At 46.4% G+C, this 19,845-nt stretch overlaps 1 protein-coding gene across 4 annotated transcripts in view; it reads right to left on the bottom strand.

Moving 5' to 3' along the window:
- Positions 1–19,845, bottom strand: part of CEP290 (centrosomal protein 290) — a 1,516,454-nt gene that overhangs the window by 170,198 nt on the left and 1,326,411 nt on the right. The gene's annotated exons all lie outside the window — the stretch shown is intronic.

Raw genomic sequence — 19,845 nt, 5'->3', positions numbered from 1 at the left:
ATCAATCAGAATGATATTAATTTAAAGTTCACTTCCACCATCAGTAAACATACCAGTGACTTTTCTGGATGTGCAGGTTTCAGTGGACAACAATATTTTAACTACAACTCTTTTTAGAAAGCCCACTGCGGGAAATACTGTTTTACATGCATCCAGTGCCCATCCTCCCCATCTACTTAAAAGCATACCATATGGGGAGATGCTCCGCATACTTAGAATTTTTAGTAACAAGGATGATGCGGAAATCAAGCAGGCGGAAAGCCGCGCTAGGTTCTTAGCTAGAGGGTACAAAACAGAGATTGTAGATGCAGCCATCAGAAGGTCACGTATTAAGGCGAGAGAGGATCTCCTAACATACAAGGCTAATACACCACTATCAGGTGCCACTACAACCGCACAACCTGTGAGACTTATCTTATCATATTCGAAACATGAAAAGCAAATAATGAGTATAGTCAAACGTAATTGGCATTTTATCCAAGACGACCCAGTAATAGGGAATCAGATGCTTACAAATCCCTCCATTACATTTAGAAAAACTAGAAGCATGGGAAACAAACTAGTCAATAATAGACTAGAGGAATGCCGTAAGGATATGTGGCTAGAAAAGGTTTTTTTAAATGTTCCACCTGTAAAGCCTGCCAATTCGGCACAAATGTCAAAACATACACATCAGCTTTCTCACCCAAGATCAGAGAAATTCAACAGCACCTTACATGCAAAACAGAGTTCTCAGTGTATGTTCTTGAATGTAGCGGTCAGCTCAAGTATATAGGGAGTACAAAATTGGCTTCCCACAAGAGGATTTTACAACATATACGGGCTATAACCAATAAAGATCAAAACTACCCAGTTACTAGGCACTTTCAAGCAGTTCATGACAGCAATCACAGGCATCTCAAATATTTTGTAATCGAGGCGATCCCGGTCATAAAGAGGGAAGGTGACAGGGAAGCCAAGTTAAGACGTCTTGAAACTAATTATATACTGGAGTTCGACTCCAAACATCCTGGAGGTCTTAACACTACTGAAGATCTTTACACATATCTATAAATTCTGCAATCCCCTCTAGGTCTTTATTGCCACCCATAACTCCTTAATTTAATGAACTTTTATATACATTACTGGTCATGTCTTTTTATATAGCTTATTGCCTTTTAGTATTTATACTGTTCTTATTTATATTTATTCTTGCCCGCACTTTTTAGGACGGATTTTAGACATATAGTTTTTATTGTGTGTCTTTATCATTGTTCTGATGGAACGGAGTTTTAGGGTACTTTATAAGATTGGCAGCACAACTTAAGTTATTTAGATCCATTCATGGACAATACTTTGAATCTAGCATTCATTTTTCTCCCCTGTGGTATCAGCTCTTGCACATTTTGCATATTTTCCCATCTATTTTTGCACATGCCCTTTTTCAATGTTTGCACTCAACTGGTCCATAATTGACCGATACAGTACATTTGCACTTTTTTGCACCTTTAGAATTTATACATTGTAAACATATGATCACTATGGGTTAATAGTTTCAGGAGTGATTGGTTGTCTAGCTAACTTGCTGAGAAATTGAGGTTATCTCATTCAAAATCTCTTAGGCTTCAAACCAATATCGGATAATGATCATAGCTATGTGACAGGCATTCCCTATGATATCAGAAAACTAACAATCGTGTACAATAATTTAAATGAAACGTTATCCCGGTGACATTATGTACAGGTATTTTAGAATGTAATATTATACATTGGTGTATATTTTTTTGGGTTGTATGCAAGTACAGGGTAGCACATATATATATATATATCTTTTTTAACACGGGTTCTTATTCATTGTTGCATTCATGGGCTTATTAACAGGCAGGTGTTTCAATCATTCATGTATTATACGTCAATATCAGTATTTTTACTGTTTTGAACTGTGGTTAGTTTCAATCAAATATGCCACAGGATTAGCAAATGTTCGGTATTTACACCTTTATTAATCATGTCTTTTTCTTATGTTCAAAACAACAAATGGAAGTTTTATCTATATATGTATTGAACAAGTCAAATCTGTTTTCTATGTCCATGAACTCAGTGCTGTGGTTTTTTATGCACTGGCACTTTAAATACTGAGGAAAAATATCTGAGCATTGTCATGTGATCAAGGCCGCTTGGACGGCCGAAACGCGTAATGGCAGGCGAGGAGGAATAAAATTATTCATCTTACCTAATGAGGTCTACGTTCGTTCTTTTCTTGGAGAAATATTTGGACGAAGAGTTTGGATACTGTGCCGGTTTGACTGTCGCCGGTTCGTGGACCCCTCCCGAGTAGAAGGCTCCGCAATTGACAGCCGTTTGCTCCGGTGAGGATCTCTTCCTTCAGTGACACGGGCGCGTGTTGCTGCTACGGCGGGGACCCCCGGGGCACCTTTCGATATATATATATATATATATATATACGCATAACCAATAAAGGCATTGAGAAATATAGCAACAGATCAAGCATTTCTCACTATTAAAACATAAGCATGATTAAGACATATTAAAATCATTAATGTCAAACAGTTAAAGCATTTTTTGGTAGAAACAGGTGGACAACGGGGAGGCGGGTGGGACCGTGAGGAATCCACAGGCAGATACTGTATCCACCAGAAAAAGCGTTACCGGAGGTAAGTAACTTGTTCTTCTGATGGATACTTCTGCCTGTGGATTCCTCAGCTTTTGAATAGAATCCCAAAGCCATACATCTCCCGGAGGAGGGTGTCCACCCGACAATACCAAAAAATCTTGCAAAACAGAACAAGCAAAATTAACATCCCTCCTAACCTCCGAATCCAAGCAGTAATGCTTTGCAAAGGTGTGGAAGGATGCACAAGTTGCTGCTTTACAAATATCAATAACAGGAACACCTCTAGCCAAAGCAGAAGAAGTAGAATTAGCTCTGGTGGAATGAACTCTGATACCTTCAGGGGGGTTCTTCTTGGCCAAGGCATAGCAGATCTTAATGCACAAGATGTTCCACCTGGAAAGTGTCCGCTTGTGCACAGCTCTGCCTTTCATTCGTCCAATGTAGCCCACAAAGAGCTGATAGTCCAGTCTCAGATCTCTTGTTCTGTCCAAATAAAAGCTGACAGCTCTCTTAGGGTCCAAACGATGAAGTCTCTCATCCTCCTTGGAAGGGTGAGGGGGAGGATAGAAGATAGGTAAAGTAATGGACTGTCCCATATGGAAAGGAGTAACCACCTTGGGACGGAAAGCAGCCCTGGTCCTTAGAACCAACTTATCTGCATGAATGGTCAAGAATGGAGGTTTCAAACTAAGAGCCTGAAGCTCACTTACCCTCCTAGCCGAGGTAATGGCAATCAAGAAAACCGTTTTAAAAGAGAGAAGCCTCAAAGGACAACTATGAAGCGTCTCAAATGGAGAACCCATTAAAAAGGTAAGAACGAGATTAAAATCCCACTGAGGCATAATGAAAGGAGTGGGAGGAAACTTATTTGTGTAAGGCCCTTAATGAACCTCATGACAATGGGGGACTTAAATAAAGATGGCTGGTCCGGCAAACATAGAAAAGCCGACAAAGCTGACAAATAGCCCTTAACAGTGGCCACAGCACAATCCTGCTGGCCCAAGAAAAACTAAAACTGAAGAACATCGGACAAGTTGGCCTTTAAAGGATCAATGGATCTCTTTCCACACCATTTAACAAATCTAGACCATCTGGAAGAGTAAACAGACTTGGTGGAGTGTCGCCTGGACAATAAAATAACATCCACCACATCCGGCGGGAGAGAGAAGGAACTCAGGTTGCCCCGTTCAATCTCCAGGCATGAAGGTGCAGGCTCTGGAGGTGGGGGTGTAGAACCTGCCCATGCGACTGCGAGAGGAGGTCTGCCCTGAGAGCGGAAGGTGCGATGAGAGGTGAAGTATACCACACTGTATGGCCAATCCGGGGCGATCAATATAACTTGGGCCCGGTCTTGGCACATCTTCCGCAGAACCTGAGGAATTAAGGGTATGGGAGGAAACGCGTAAAGGAGTTGTGAGCTCCAATCCAATTGAAACGCGTCCCCCAGTGCTCCCTGCATTGGAAACTGGAGACTGCAGAACAACGGGCAGTGCTCGGTCTCGTGGATGGTAAACAGGTCCAACCGAGGAGACCCCACATTTGGAAGATGTGATGGACCACCTCCGGATGAAGCGCCCACTCGTAATCGGCTGAGTAATGCCAACTGAGACTGTCTGCACGAACATTCAGCACACCGGCTAGATGATTTGCAAACACACATATCCGATGGCCCTCAGCCCAGGATCAGAGTCGGCAGAGACGATACGACCCTACACCTCTGTTTATTGATGTACCACATCGCGGAAGTGTTGTCCGTCAGGACCTGAACTGACTGACCGTGATGGGAAGGAAGGAAAGCCTTTAGTGCCAAATGTATCAGCCGCAATTAAAGAAGGTTGATGTGAAGTAACATTTCCTCTGGAGTCCAAAGACCTTTGACCTCCAGATCCCCCAGATGAGCACCCCACCATAGAGTGGAGGCATCCGTGATCACTGTGACTACCGGCAGAGGAGGCTGAAAGGGCTTTCCTCAAGAGAGGTTGCCCTGCACACTCCACCAAGTCAGCTCCGCTGCAGCGTCTCTGGAGATTTTGACCTTCTACCCTAGATCTCCGTTGTGCTGATACCACTGCCTGCGGAGGCACCACTGGAGTGACCTCATGTGCCAGCGTGCATGACTGACTGACAGTATGCAGGAAGCGAACAGACTGAGAACACGTAGAACATTCAGGACTGGAACAACCGCTCCATCGTGAAATAAAGGAATCATTTCCTGTATGTCGAGAATCCTCTGAGGAGGCGGGTATGCTCGACACACAGAAGTGTCCAGTATTGCCCCTATGAACAGGCTGCGCTGAGAAGGCACCAGGTGAGATTTGGGTACATTTATCGAAAAACCCAATTTGAACAACAGTTGCGTTGTCACCTACAAGTGGCGCGAAACCAACTACGGAGACTCTGCTTTCAACAGCCAGTCGTCCAGATATTGAAAAACAGGCACCCAATATCTTCTGAGATGAGCCGCAACCACCACCATTACCTTTGTAAAGACTTGAGGCGTGGAAGTGAGACCGAATGGAAGAACCGCAAACTGATAGTGTTGCGATCCTACCGTGAACCGGAGATACTTCCGATTCGACTTCAGGATGGGAAGATGAAAATACGCATCCTGCAGATCGATGGACACCATCCAGTCTTCCTGTTGCAGCACAAGAAGAACCTGAGCCAAGGTCAACATTTTGAACTTTTCCTGTCTGAGATCGGCCTTAATCGACCGTCCTTTTTGGGGATCAAGAAATACCGGGAGTAGCATCCCTGACCCCTTTCCTGCTCCGGAACCACCTCTATCGCACCTTTCTGTAACAAGGCAAGAACTTCCTGCTGTAAAAGAAGCAAGTGGTCCTCCGAGCACCAACCCTGGCGAGGAGGGTAAGGAAGAAGGAAACTCTAAAAAATGGAGGGTGTACCCATTCTCTATAAGATTTAAAACCCAACGATCTGAAGTGATCGATTTCCAATCTTGTAGAAAGTGGGACACCCGACCCCCAACCGGACCAACATGTTCTAAGATGGGAGATCTAGAACTGCTTTCCTGAAGTAGAAACGGTGGTGGGAGGAAAAGTGGAGGAGGAGGAGGATTGCTGTCGAGCGGGTCCCCTAAGACATCCTTTATTTTTCCCTCTGTACGATTTGAACAAAGGATTCTGCTGCTGCTGGCTCTGTTGAATCTGTTGGCGGCCACGAAAGGAAGCAGCCCTTCCAAAACCAAGATACCGCTTGTAGCCGTATCCCCTAGACTGCGTCTGAAGGCCCAGAGATCTTGCAGTCGCTCTGCTATACTCGCAAGGCAGAGTCAGCCTTAGTAACAAACAGTCTCGAACCATCAAAGGGCAAATCCAGCAGAGTCGCTTGAACATCAGGAGAAAATCCGGACGATCTGAGCCAAGCTTGTCTTCACAGAAGACCCCATCACATGAGCAACAGAGTCAGCAGTGTCCAGACCCGATTGTATCACCTGACGGGCCGCAGCTTGAGAATCAGAAAGGGCATTCAAGAAATTATTCCGATCCTCTTCAGGCAACTTTGGAGCTAGCTGCTTGACTGAGTCCATCAGAGCATGTATATACCTCCCAAGGAGACAAGTAGCATTAGTGGAATTTAGAGCCATACTCGAAGAAAATACCTTCTTTGCCGCCTGCTCCATTTTTTTAGAATCCCTATCACTGGGTATGGTAGGGAAAGAACCAGAAGATTGCTTCCAACAAGAAGCCTGGACCACCAAGCTTTCCGGTGACGGATGTGAAGACAGAAAAACTTTATCCCCAGGAGCAGGCCTGTACCTTCTTGAAATGGACCGGGAAACTGCAGGAGCAGACAAGGGCTTCTTCCAAACTTCCAAAATAGTCTCCGTTAAAGCCTCATTAAAGGGTAGCAGAGGTACAGAGGCTGTAGGAGGTGTATTAGGACCTCAGTCAGGATATTAGATTTTACCACCGCTGAAGGAAGCTGCAGATCAAGCAACTCAGCTGCCTTCCTTATTACCACATGATAAGGTGCAATGTCCTGCAATACTCCAGCCTTTGGAGATGAGAGATCATACTCAGGAGAAGTATCCAATCCACTGGCCTCCTGTGAGCCCTCAAACTCGTCCACAGACTCAACAATCTCTCCTTCCGCCTGCTCCTGGGCATATTCCTCCTCCTCATGGAGCCTCTGCGCCTCTCCCCTAGATCACTGTTTAAGAATTGGCGTCTGCGGCGCCGGTGAGGACACCAACGGCATCGATGGAGGAGCCTCAGCTTCAAATCTCGGCGTTGATCGAATCCGAGTCGGCGCCGAGTCAACAGCAGAATGAGTCCGAGGAACCGGAGTGGAAGACCTTGGTGCAGGAAAATGCCAAGCAGGAGTCGTCTGCAAGAATGGCACAAAGGGTGCTTCAGCCTAGTGGTGAGGCACACCCAAGTTAAAGGCCAAAGGCCCTACGGGGCCCGAAGGCGCACCAGATGGAGTAGAGTCCCTGGCAAACATGCCAAACATCGCATTTAGAAAATGCGTAGGGTCTGATCTAGGAACAAGAAAAGGAGGATATGGATCCGTACCTTCCTGAACAGAAACCACCTGAGGCTGAACAGGAGCCTGCGGAGACGGAGACGGCGCCCGCACAGGTGAAGCCACACGGACTGGAGACGACTCCCTGGGCATCGGAGACATACCGGGAACCGGAGAACCTTCAGGCGACGAAGGGCCCTTCGACGCTGGTGACCTCGGAGCTGGAGATGGAACCAGCATCGCCCGTGGAGATGGAGTTGGAGAAGGAGATACAAAGTCCTGCCTTCAAAGCCGCTTAGCTGGAGAAGGCGACTTCGACCTCGAAGCCCTGACCTTCGACGACTTTGCTCGTTTTCGACCCCTCTTCTCCTTTTTGGCTCTGACTATAAATAGCTTAGCCTCACGCTCCTTAATGGCCTTCGGATTCATCTTCCTGCAGCTTCGGCACTCATCGACGTTGTGACCTGAAGACAAGCACCAAAGGCAATCATCATGCGGGTCAGTGATTGACATGTGACCGCCACACTCCCTGCAGGGTTTAAATCCGGACTTCCTAGAAGTAGCCATTAGAAAATCTCGAGGATACAAAGTTATCACTATAGAAAATGGAGAGTCCCTAGAAAAACCATTACGTGTCCATGGCGCGGAAAAAAGGGAACTGACGTCAGCACACCGACGAGGTCCTCTTATGGCTCCGATGACATCATACGGAGTGGCGAGCAGAGCCATGCTATTATGACGTCCTCGTCGACGTGGGAGAGCTAGGAAAAAAATTCTGTGGAATGCTGGCGCAGGGGTTATTCAAAAGGTGAGAAATCCACAGGCAGAAGTATCCATCAGAATATACAGTGTTGTGATTTGACTCTAGTACAGCCTTTGAGGTCCATTTGTCTGTGATAACCAGATGAAGTCCCACAATGTTGTTTCCACAATTTCGCTGTCTATGTGTACCCAATGCATAAGAATCTCTGGGACCATTCTCCAATCATCTATAACTGTGAGGCTCAATAGATGCCCCCTTCCGGTTTGGGTTTATGCAGGAGCTTAATTGATCATTTCTGGTGGTTTCCCTTGCCATGTAAATGACTCCAGCCTGGAGTCTTGGAGAGTGGCATACTCTAGTATTATAGCGAGACCTTTGGAGGCATATAGTAGTCTATGTATTGTCATCATCTTAATTGTGGTGATTCTTCGTAACCACAAACCATACAAAGGTGTCCACCTCCTCAAGTTTTTGATGGTATTTCCAGATGCTTCATGGAACAGGTAACTATTCTAAAAGGGACCTCCATTTCTTTTATATCTGCTATCTCACTAGGTATTTGAATTGGTAGTAGTTCTGACTTTTCAGGGTTGTATTTGTATTCGAAATTTCTCCAAAATTCTTTAACAGTTCTAGGAGTGTGGAAAGGGAGGTTTAGGGATCCGTTAGGGATAGCAACGCGTCATCCAGCAGTCCATACCCTTTATATCTTTGCACTGCCAAATTGTGGCTGACAAAAGCACAACTGCCATTGTAAAAAAACAGAAGGGGGCATCTTGCACCTGCCTAGTACCTCTCTGAATTTTTAGCATCTCAGAGAAAATACAATTTACCATTGTAAGGAAATGCGCCTCTTTTAGTTTGGTCACCCCCACATTTTTCAACTGATGCTGCTGGTTTTCAGACTCAGAGACTGCACTCAGGCCTGCTAACCAGATCTCAGTGCCATGACCCTAAAGTGTATGTCCAATTGGCTATACCCAATTGGAAATGGCTAAGTCCCTTGTAAATGTACACAGGGCATTTATGTTTAAGGGGTTCTCCAGGGCTTGCAGCACTGACTCTGACACCCTGGAGGTCCTCAAGTAAAGCAAGTCCCCCAGTCCACCACAGCAGACTGTTAGAGCAGTCATGCACTGCTAGCCCGACTTTGCCTTTGAAAGCAATGGCAAAGCCACCACTTCTCCAGGACATGTGTGTAAGTCACTCCTCTGTCAGGCCTACCAAGCCCTAAAGGCAGGGTGAAACAAGGCCCAGGACGGATGGGTACAGAGGTGCCTTTTGGTGTCAGAAACAGCCTACTGAATCATTGCGCAGTTGCGGGGGTCTCTGTGCAGAGCCTGCAGGTGGTGTTGAGGACTCCAGGAGAGGTCAGCTCACATCGCTAGGGAACCTTGCTGGAACTAGTGAGCTACTTGGACTCGGCCCGAGGCGTCGGGTACAGAGGTGGAATCTGAAGGGAGGCTTCACAGTTCTTCAGATCCAAGAGTCTTCATTTGATGATTGTTGCTTGATGAACAGGTCTGCTGTTCTCTGGAGTCTTGATCTTTGTTGAAGGCAGACAGTCCTCCCAAGGCTTTGGAGGTTGCTGGACTGCACGACAGGTCATCTTCTGGCACAGGACCGTCGCACAAGTTACTACTTGTGTAATGATATATCTGTAAGAGACATTAGTTAGTGATAGATTCCTTACCTTAGAATATCCCCAGGCGTCAGACTAGATCCGGAAAGTTTTCGTCAGCAGTACCCCTGTAGTGTAGTTCCTGTATCCCTGATAGGCTCTGCGCATTCGAATAACATACACTATAGATTTGACATAGGACTAAGGTCGGTATGTCTCTATCGAGTACATTAAACTTAATTACTTGTGTGTGTCAGCTAACTCCGAGGTCACTAGAAACTTCTTGAATATACAAGAAGGGATTAGTCTCTGACAACCGCATAAATATGACAACTTTGTTTCCCTTTAGAATCGGAATAGTCTCAGAATCCTGGAAACAATAGATAACAGTTTCACTTAGTCAATCGTGCATGCTTGGTTTCTACAGAGTTGCACACAAATAGACAGACGGGCGTTTCAATAAAAGGGTTTAATGAACAGTCTTATTTCTCATGCAAGAGATATGAATTGCTACAATCGTAAGACAGACTGCGAAGTACAATATGTATGAAGTTAGCAGTAAGATAAAATAATACTGCAATAGCATGGTTTGTAGCTATGACATATATTAATCAAAATACATACATAAATAACATAAGCTAAAATGTGATACTCATCTGATGCTTCTAAATTGTTCTACCCCAGTGTGCCTAACCTAAGTGCAGAACGAGGTTTGAAGTAGGTGCCATTTCTAAAGTATAGCTAGCTATATTTTAGTTTAGCCAAGATGTTGCCAAAAGTTTCTCTAAGTTCTACTCAGCTCCATACCTGAGAATGAGAGAGGTTGGAATCTCTTTTCTGGACTCGATAGTCTAACCCCCCGCAAGTGAAGTCAGAGAGCACTGGAGCTGCATTCTCTGCGAGGAGGATGGCAGCGTCAGGTCAGTGCATCAGGCTGGAACTCGATCTCCTTCCTAACTTGTCGTGGGGAACCGCGTAGTCTGGGTTGGATCGAATCCTCGGGAACCGCAATTTGCCAGGGTAAGTGCTGGTATATTTATACCTTGAAGGTGTCTAGGAATGCCAGTATTGATGTAAAAGTCGGGCAGAGGAACGTCATCAATGAACCCCTAAGGAATAGATGTTCATGCATACTTAATGAGTCCTTGGAGAAATCAATATTCAAGCTGAGGGAAATTCCTAAAGGTTTAAGGGTCTGGTTTTCCAAGAATTCATTGTGAGAAGAAATTCATTTCTTGGAGAAATCAATATTCAAGCTGAGGGAAATTCCTAAAGGTTTAAGGGTCTGGTTTTCCAAGAATTCATTGTGACGTGGATGGACCGATGTAGGTGGCCATGCCTGTATTTGGTTTGTACGGACAATGTCTAAATAAGGGCCGGATTTCTATGTCCAAATAAGGGTATGTGAATTGTACCTATATAAGGGCATAAATCGGGAAACCTATATACGGAATCAAAATCTGCACACAACACCCCTGCGCGTCGGAAGGTGGCGCCGTGCAGCTCCGCATCCGTTGCTGGCATCGTAAGGGCAGAGATGATGTCATAGAGACTACTTAGGCGCCAACCATGCGCCGCTGATGTCAGTTCTGTACACGACTTTCCGCGCCAGGAATGCTGAGCCATGCAAGAAACTGACCACTGGTGCCATGAAACTAGGGCCCTGAAAAGGATGACCTTAACCCTAGAAATCAGGTCGCAGAATGGGGAGGTTGGGTGGGGCGGTAAGGAATCTATCACTAACTAATGTCTCTTACAGATATATTGTTACACAAGTAGTAACTTGTGCATCTGAAAGAGACACGTTGGTGATAGATTCCTTACCTTAGAATAGTTACCCCAGCAATACCTACCCCAGAGGTGGGTCTGCAAACCAAAATCACACCAGAAAGTCCCAGAGAACCAAACGGCCAAAGAAGCAGTCTCTTCGGACTTGGCTGTCTAGGCAGTAGTGCTTGGTAAAAGTGTGCAGCGAGGCCCGCGTAGCTGCATGACAGATGTCCTGCAAGGGAACGCCGCATCCCAAAGCAGTTGTGGCTGCCGGTGCCCTGGTAGAATGGGCATTCAGCCCCACAGGAGGCTCCTTCTTAGCCAACGAGTAACAGGCTTTGATGCAGAGAACGACCCACCGAGAGATGGTCCGTTTGTGCATGGCCCGACCTTTTTTGGCGCCGACGTAGCCAACAAAAAGTTGGTCATCCACCCGGAACTGTTGTGTGCGCTTCAGATAGGATGAGAGCGCACGTTTTGGGTCCAGACGATGGAGCCTCTCTTCTTCTTTTGAAGGATGCGGCGGCGGAAAGAAGATGGGCGAAGTGATGGTCTGCCCGATGTGGAAGGGCGTGACAACCTTTGGCAAGAAAGAAGGACGAGTCCTTAAAACCACTTTGTCCGGATGAACAGAGAGAAAAGGAGGTTTAGAAGACAGAGCCTGGAGCTCACTCACTCTTCTGGCAGAGGTGATAGCTACCAGGAAAGCCGTCTTTAGAGTGAGAATACGTAAAGGACAGTTATGAAGTGGCTCAAAGGGAGCACACATCAGATAAGTCAAGACAAGATTTAAGTCCCATTGAGGCATTATGAAGGGCACGAGAGGAAACGTGTGTGTAATGCCTTTCAGGAAGCGATTAACAACTGGGGACTTAAAAAGAGAAGGCTGATCTGGACGCCGTAGAAAGGCGGAAATGGCTGAGAGATAACCTTTGATAGTGTCCAGAGCAGAGTCCTGCTGGGCCAAAGAGAGAAGGAGCAGAAGGACCTCGGAAAAAGGGGCAGCAAGGGGATCCACAGCCTTGGCTGTGCACCATGCCACAAATCTGTTCCACCTGCAGGTGTACACCGTCTTAGTGGAGGGACCCCTGGCTGCCAGCATAATGACACAGACTTCGGTAGGAAGGTTGAAAGCTGTCAACTGTCGCCGCTCAATGCATGGTGGTAGAGGTTGGGCAGGTTGGGGTGGAGGACCGTCCCCTGTTGCTGCGACAGAAGATCCTCCCAAAGAGGCAGTCGGATCGGGGGAGCGATCGCCATGCTGAGTAGCTCGGGATACCAGTATATTTGTGCCCAATCTGGAGCCACAAGGATGACTTGGGCCTGGTCACGCGAATCTTCTTCAGCACTCTGGGCAGAAGTGGTATAGGTGGATAGGCGTACAACAGACCGCAGCTCCACCCGTGACGAAAAGCGTAGCCGAGCGAGTCTATCTGGATCTCACAAAACAACTCCAGGTGGATGACCAGCTCTTTGTTGGCTATGTTGGTGCCATCTCTCGATGGGTCCTTCTTTGCGTCAAAATCTGATATTCCTTAGCGAAAAAGGAACCTCCAGTGGGGTTGCGTGTCCATTCCACCAGGGAAATGGCAGCCACTACTGCTTTGGGACGTGGAGTCCCCCTTCATGTCATCTGCCAGGCAGCTACGTGGGCTTCATTGCACACGTTTACCAAACACTACTGTTTGGACAGTCAAGTCCGGAGAGACGCCTTCTTTGGCTGTTCAGTTCTCCATGACTTTCTGGTGTGAACTTCACAGAACAACCTCCAGGGTTGGTATTGCTGGGGTATCTATCCTAAGGTGAGGAATCCATAGCTAATTGTCTCTTTCAGATGAACAGGTTACTTACCTTCGTAAACAATATATCTGTAAGAGACATAGATTAGTTATGGATTCCTCACCGCCCCACCCATCCTCCCTGTTCTGCGACCTGACTTCTGGGGCAAGGGACTCCCTTTCGGGGCCCTAGTTTTGTGCACCAGTAGTCATTGTCTTGCATGGCTCTGCGCTTCTGGCGTGGAAAGAACTGACGTCAGCCCTCAGATACCTCTAAGTCATTCCGGCGACCATGACGCCAACGACGAACGTGGAGTCGACTGACGCCACCTACTGACGTGCAAGTACTGCTGAAGAAAAATTCTCCAGATCCAGTCTGACACCTGGGTGTAATTAAGGCGAGGAATCCATAACTAACCTATGTCTCTTACAGATATATTGTTACCGAAGGTAAGTAACTTGTTCGTTTGGTATCCAACATCTGAGCTTATAAACCTCCACTGATTCCAGTGTCAGATGTATTAAAAAGTGCACACAGAGGATCCCTTAGAAGGGTACCCTGAAACCTACCAATCCTCAGTGTGGTCACAAACTGGCCTGAGCCAGCCTGCTGCCAGCAGACAATGTTCAGACCTCATGTGGAGAGTGCCTGTAGACTCAGAGGCCAATAACAAAGCCTTTCTTGGGTGAAGGTGTTCACACTTCCCCACTGGTTAGGAAGAGCCATATGTGACGGGGAGCTTCAAAGGCCCTGCCGCCTATATAATGCGACCCCACCCTCTCCTGTTAGAGGGAGCAGGCCCCCTTCCTGTCATCATCCTCTTTTTGGCAGGAGGACAGGCGGGAAAAACTTAGAAAGAATGGGAGGTGTCCCCCCCCCCCCGCCAACTCCACCTCTTATGTGCTGGAGGCAAGATGAAGTACACTTTTCCAAGCCCACCATCTTGAAGATGGAGGCACTTACCCAATCAGGTCTAGGTCTATTTTCTCCTCACACAGGAGGTGGGCATAATAGAGGGTGTAGAAACCCCAAGTAAGGGATCCATAACTAGTAGTCTCTTTCAGATATATGAAGTTAGCATTTTTAACAAGGCTTAAAACCAGACGATTATGAAGGAAATAATTTAAATATATAAAAAAAAAAATATATATATATATATATATATATATATGAAAATAGTTGAATACCAAATATTAAGAAGAAACCAGTGGGTCTGAATCCTTCGTCCTTTGCGGCACACAATGCATTAACTGATGTCACTAGTGTGCATTACCCTATATGATCAAGTATCTTACTTTCTGTAATGTGGATACTAGTTCTGGTTTCAGATTCCTCAGCTTTAGAATATTCCTTTAGGCACCAGACTGGATGTGGAAACTTTTCATAGCAGTGCTCCTGCTGGTGCCACGCGGCTCCACATAGGCTTTGTTCAGCCCCAGAAGAGACGGAGTGGATTCACATGGAAGAGCCACTCCTATGCACGGATAGCAGTTACTTTGTTTCTGAGCTTTTAAACGTGGATCTGGAGTTCCGCTTCCACTTTTATTGGTTTTTAAGACACCCCCAAAACCAAATTCAGTGTGCAAGGGAACAATGTCTCCTCCTAAAACTAGAGGCTTTAAACCATGCCATTACTGCAGAAAACAGATGTCAGGCACTGACAAGCACAAGGTATGTCTTTGGTGCTTAGGGTCAGGACTCTGACCAGAGATTGCCGCTGCCCAGACATGCTGACAGTGAGAATGGAGATGGATTTAGCACCCCCACCTTTCTATGATGAGGCCAACCTTTACATGGACTCACATTTTTATTAGAGATTTAGATCCAACAATGAGATATACAATAAAAAAAAAATCAAAATTACATCCATTAATACAACTGTAAAAAGGACAGTTTATCATCTCCATTGCAGCTCTTGCCCTTTAAATACCATATTTTTTAAAAGCGCCTTTAAAAACCTCTGTTGTACATCTTTAAAGCAGGGCAAACAAATATTAATGGTCTGTAAATCACTTTTACATAAGGTTCATATTCTCTTCCCCAAAATTACATTCTGCCATGCATCAGTCACGGATTATAATGGAAATCATTTCAATCTACATAGCATTGTACATCTTTGCACTCTATCTCCCAAATTCCAGTTCAAGTATATTTGTGGATTGGCTGCCTGACGTACGAGTTATTTACCTTCGGTAACTATGTATCTGGTAGAGACAATTCTAGCCGCAGATTCCTTCACGTAGAATTATCCCCAGGCATGAGAATGGACCCGGAAAACTTTGTTGCCCAGCATCCCTGCGCGCCAGGGGGACGGCATCACGCGACTCCGCCCAGGCGTCGTCCGCGTACGTGACGTCAGCGAGGTCACATAAGTCCCACCCCGGCACGCCTACGTCAGTTTTCTTCTGAGAACTTTTCCGCGCCACAACGTGGAGCCAGCAGACAAAACTGTGAGAGTATAGGAACAGTGTGCGAAAGAGCAGAAAAGGGAATGGTGAGGAACACCACCATAAAGAGCAGTGCCCGGCACTGCAGTACCCAAAGGCAGGGAAAGAATAAAGAACAGAGCAGCAACCGTGCCAGTACAGAGAAAGCAAGGAGAAGAGGCAGAGCAAAGGCAATCCCAGACAGGACAGCACCGTCAGCAAGAAGCAGGCGGAAGCCAAAAAGGGGAACTAAAGGTCAACCAGGAAGAACCGTCCAACGCCCCGCAGGGACAATCTGCGCCCGTAAAAGGGTCCAGAAGTCAGGGACCACCCCCCCCCCCACAGGGAGAAGAGGTAGAACCAAGTGCAAGGCCCACTGGAAGCAGCGGAGAAGGCAGGATGACAGTCCCACTAAAGCCCCAAGAAGGCACAACGGTGCATAAAGAACAAGAGGGCGGGACTGGCAAGCTCCGCCAGACGCCAGGGACACCACAGAACGAAACACTCAAAGCAAAAAGGCGAAGAACAAGGTTGCATCCGCAACATACCATAACGCCACGAAGAGAAGAAGCCCGCAGGCGACGACAACTCCCCAGCACATACCAGGGCTATATAACAGCCAACCTTGCCCCACATAGGGCATGTCATATCCCAAGACATTGGAACCTCTTATGAAGAAACTTCTGCAGCAGAGGACAACAAAAAAGACCTGCGGCAAAAAACCCGGAAGGAGGCCTATCAAGCAGCCAGAGGGGAAACGCAGAAGGCCCAATCTCAGGCCCAGCACGGTGTAAAAAACCCAAAGGAAAAACACGCAGTCAAAAAGGAGTGGCCAGCAGCCAACAGAACCACAGCCTCAGCAAGGAGGATTCGAGTGGCCATGAAGCACACAGAACAGACAACCGGGGCGACCCGCCCCAACAGAAGAACAGCTCCAAGAACCAGATCAACACACAGATCACTGAGGAGGAGGAGAAGGAGGAGAAGGAGGAGGACGAAGCCCCGCCAAGAACCTCTGGATGGCTGAGACCGCAGGGTCATGGAACAAAAGAGCACCACCAAAGGGAAGGTCCACCAGCCATTCCCGAACATTCTCCGGGAATGCACTGTCCCAAAGCCAGGCATGGCGACAAAGGGCAACCGAAGAAGCCATGGCACGACCCAGCACCTCCAAGATGTCCAGAGCAGAGCGAAGGATAAATGCCACCAGCTCCCGACCATCCAAGACATGGTGTCTCAAATCCACACAGACACCCTCCTGAGAAGCGGCAGACATAAGGGACTCCGCCGAGTCACACAAGCAAGAAGTGGCCCTAGCCTCATATTCAGAATAGCTATCCTAGCTAGCACTCAACGGAAGTTGGAATATTAGTTAAAAGTGTCTGATACTTAATGGTTGGAACAAGGCATTCTGATGCTATAAGTCTCCTCGGTCCTTTCTTTAGCATACAAAAGGCAATGAAACCACCACAGTTTTCAATCCTCTTATGAAAGTGCTCACCAACCCAAATTCCAAAATAAGAACTTCTACTGACACTATGGTATTTAAAGTGCATATAGTGCGAAGAATCTTCTCCTCCACCTTGTGCAATAACTGCAACTGATTAATTTTTAATACCTGTATAGCATATAAAAGTGTTCAGGGGATCTTCGAGTTATATACTGTTAAAAAATGACTAAAGTGCTTATGACCTGTGGTTTCATAAGGTGCCTTTAGTGCAAACGCCTTGTTTAATATATGTGAAATATGTTCACTATCAGCCAGATTTGCCAACATAATTCTTCCGGGATAAGGATAAGATTTTACTACTTCTATGGCAGATTTATTAAGAAACAACTTATACTTTGTATTTATCTGGCACCCAATTGGTTGAAACTTAATAACCTTGCTTTTATTTATGTTCACCTTCAGGAAATTAATATTTGAGTATGATGATATGGTACCAAGACGCCTCGAGACTTTAGGAGTCAGGTCTAGCAGGACAATATCTTCTCAAGGGTATATTCTACAATTAAAGAAGTATTTCTGGAAAGGAGAGCTTGTTGACTTTTCTTGCTTTTCAGGCATATACCCCATAGAATCTATCCCAGATAAGCTGTGCGTAAAGCACTTAGTATTAGTTGGCCCAGCATTAGCAGGTGAAAGCGGGTAGGCATCTAAAATATTCTTGTCACACAAGGGGTTGTTAAAAATGAACTCTGTATCCTCCAGAAGACCATCCAATTGTGATTCTATTTTAGTGAAGTCTTTTGAGGATACCAGGTCAGCTTCCGCTTTGGGATGTTCTTCACCAGATCTCATAAAATATACCAGATTAGATGACTTCTTTATTTAAGATACCCAAATGCGGTGCTTTATTCCTTAGTGGATTTGATTTAGTCTTTTGGCAACACCTTGTTGAGATTACTCTCCCAGATAAATGAAGTACGTAATAACAGTAAACAAAGATGGCACTCAGGGTAAACAAACCAGACCAAGATTAAACCTGGCTACCTTTTCTCTCCGGTTCAACTTTACCTAGGCACCTCCTTCACCCACCACATATGTGCACTTGTCCAAAACAGCCAATGGCATGAAGAGAAGTAAGAAAATAGGCTTAGATCCCACAGTCACTGGAGGGACTAATAGAGCAAAAAAGAGTGTCAAGGCAACAAGATCCTTGAGGGGAAGGAGCAGAACACCAGCAAACCGCACTGGGACCTAGACCGGCCGCTTCCGCAAGCTACTCTGTCCCTTCCTTACGCCTAATGCGCTACAGTAAAATAAATTATTTTAGGACAGCTCACCCTAGGCCCACTTTCTTCACCAGCAGTATAATGTTCTGTAGCTCCACCCACAGAAGAGGATGTCTAGGAGCGAAATGAGATTATAATGCCAGTTTTCCCCCGTACTGCAGGTGCAATCAATGACTGTCAAATTGTGTGGGAGATATGAATATCAATGGAACAGTGGATCAATAGGTATGGCTATAAATATGAGTACCTCTGGTGCAGCAAGAGTTTGTTCTCCCCATGCAGAGTACGTAGCGACATAGTCTGGGATCCATTTGTGGGGGCAGATTTGCTCAGCTTACATATAGCCACTGTTTTCCAAAAAAAGAGGAGGGGGGAGTTCACCTGGCTCGCAAGCTGCACCTGAACCAAGTCTGGCCACCTCTGTGGGCTCAGGGCTCAACCACTTGCCACAAATGCAGCAGGACCTAAGCCTGCTGGACCCCTGCTCCTCCAGTTTACCCAGCAACAAAGAGCTTTCCGGCTCTGGAGCTAGCACTGGGGTTGCAACTGGCGCTGTGATGTGACAGTAACTGTCTTATGGCAGGGCAATTGCCTTGCCTTCCCCTCTTCCTCGCTTTCCTCACTTTGCCTAGTTTTGCTCCACAACCTACTGTACCGATACTCCATGCTTCTCCTGGCCACATGAGAAGCTGCAGGGCAATATAGAGGGTCCCCCGGCAAAGAGGCAGGAAGGAGGGTGACAGGACTGGCGGTCAACAATATCAATTATGAGGAGCCAGCATACAAATGGCCGTCTTCTCTTCTCCTCTCCTCATTCTCCCCAACGTATCTCAACACGAGGCGTCTGAAAGTGACGTATCGGCTACTCCGCAGCACGAATGAGGTAACAGCTTATACAATGGGTATATAGCACCAGTGTGATGTGATCCAAAGGTTTCTCAGAAGATGTGCAGACCTCCCTTATGGATATGCCTTTCGATACATCACATCTGTTTAGCCACAAAGCTGATTTGGCTTAAAGGACAGCAGGGCCACAGCAAGCTCTCTGGGACTTTTGACCCCCAACAGACAGTTTCCTCATCAGTTCAGGAAATTCCGAGGCTGTTCCAGGGTGTTGGCATAGTGGCAAGGGCAGTCTCCCCAGCCTACTCAGCAGTCACCACAGTCCTTTCTTAGCCAAGGATGTGGATCTAGCAGGTAGCTCGCAGATCATCCTGGAGATCAGTCTGCTGAGTCCCCCTCCCAATGTTGTATTACCCTCCAAGCCTCTTGAGCTTTCCTTTAGTAGTTTATAAAACACACTGTGGGAGGCAGAATCCAGTAGTTTTTCTGAGGGTGGCGGTCCATCACATTTGCAAGATGGTTCCTCCAGATCGTTCAGCATGGTTACGGCATACCATTTCTTTCTGTCCCTGTCCACCTCCCTCCCACACCAGATCGTCTCTCCGAGGCGAACCTGTTCATTCTAATGAAGGAGGTACAAGCTTTACTCTCTCAAAAGACAATTGAAAGTGTTATGAACTTGAAACTATGGAAGGATTGTTACTCTTGCTATCCCGTCATGCCGATGAAGGATTAAGAGCTTCAGTCCATCTTAGAACTTCGCCGCTGGAATATTCTAAAGGTGAGGAATCTGTGGTTGCTACTC

Source organism: Triturus cristatus, chromosome 4_1 (genome assembly GCF_964204655.1).
Source record: "Triturus cristatus chromosome 4_1, aTriCri1.1, whole genome shotgun sequence".
Classification (NCBI taxonomy): domain Eukaryota; kingdom Metazoa; phylum Chordata; class Amphibia; order Caudata; family Salamandridae; genus Triturus; species Triturus cristatus.
Note: the sequence above shows the minus strand (reverse complement) of the source record. Positions and strands in the feature narration are given on the sequence as shown.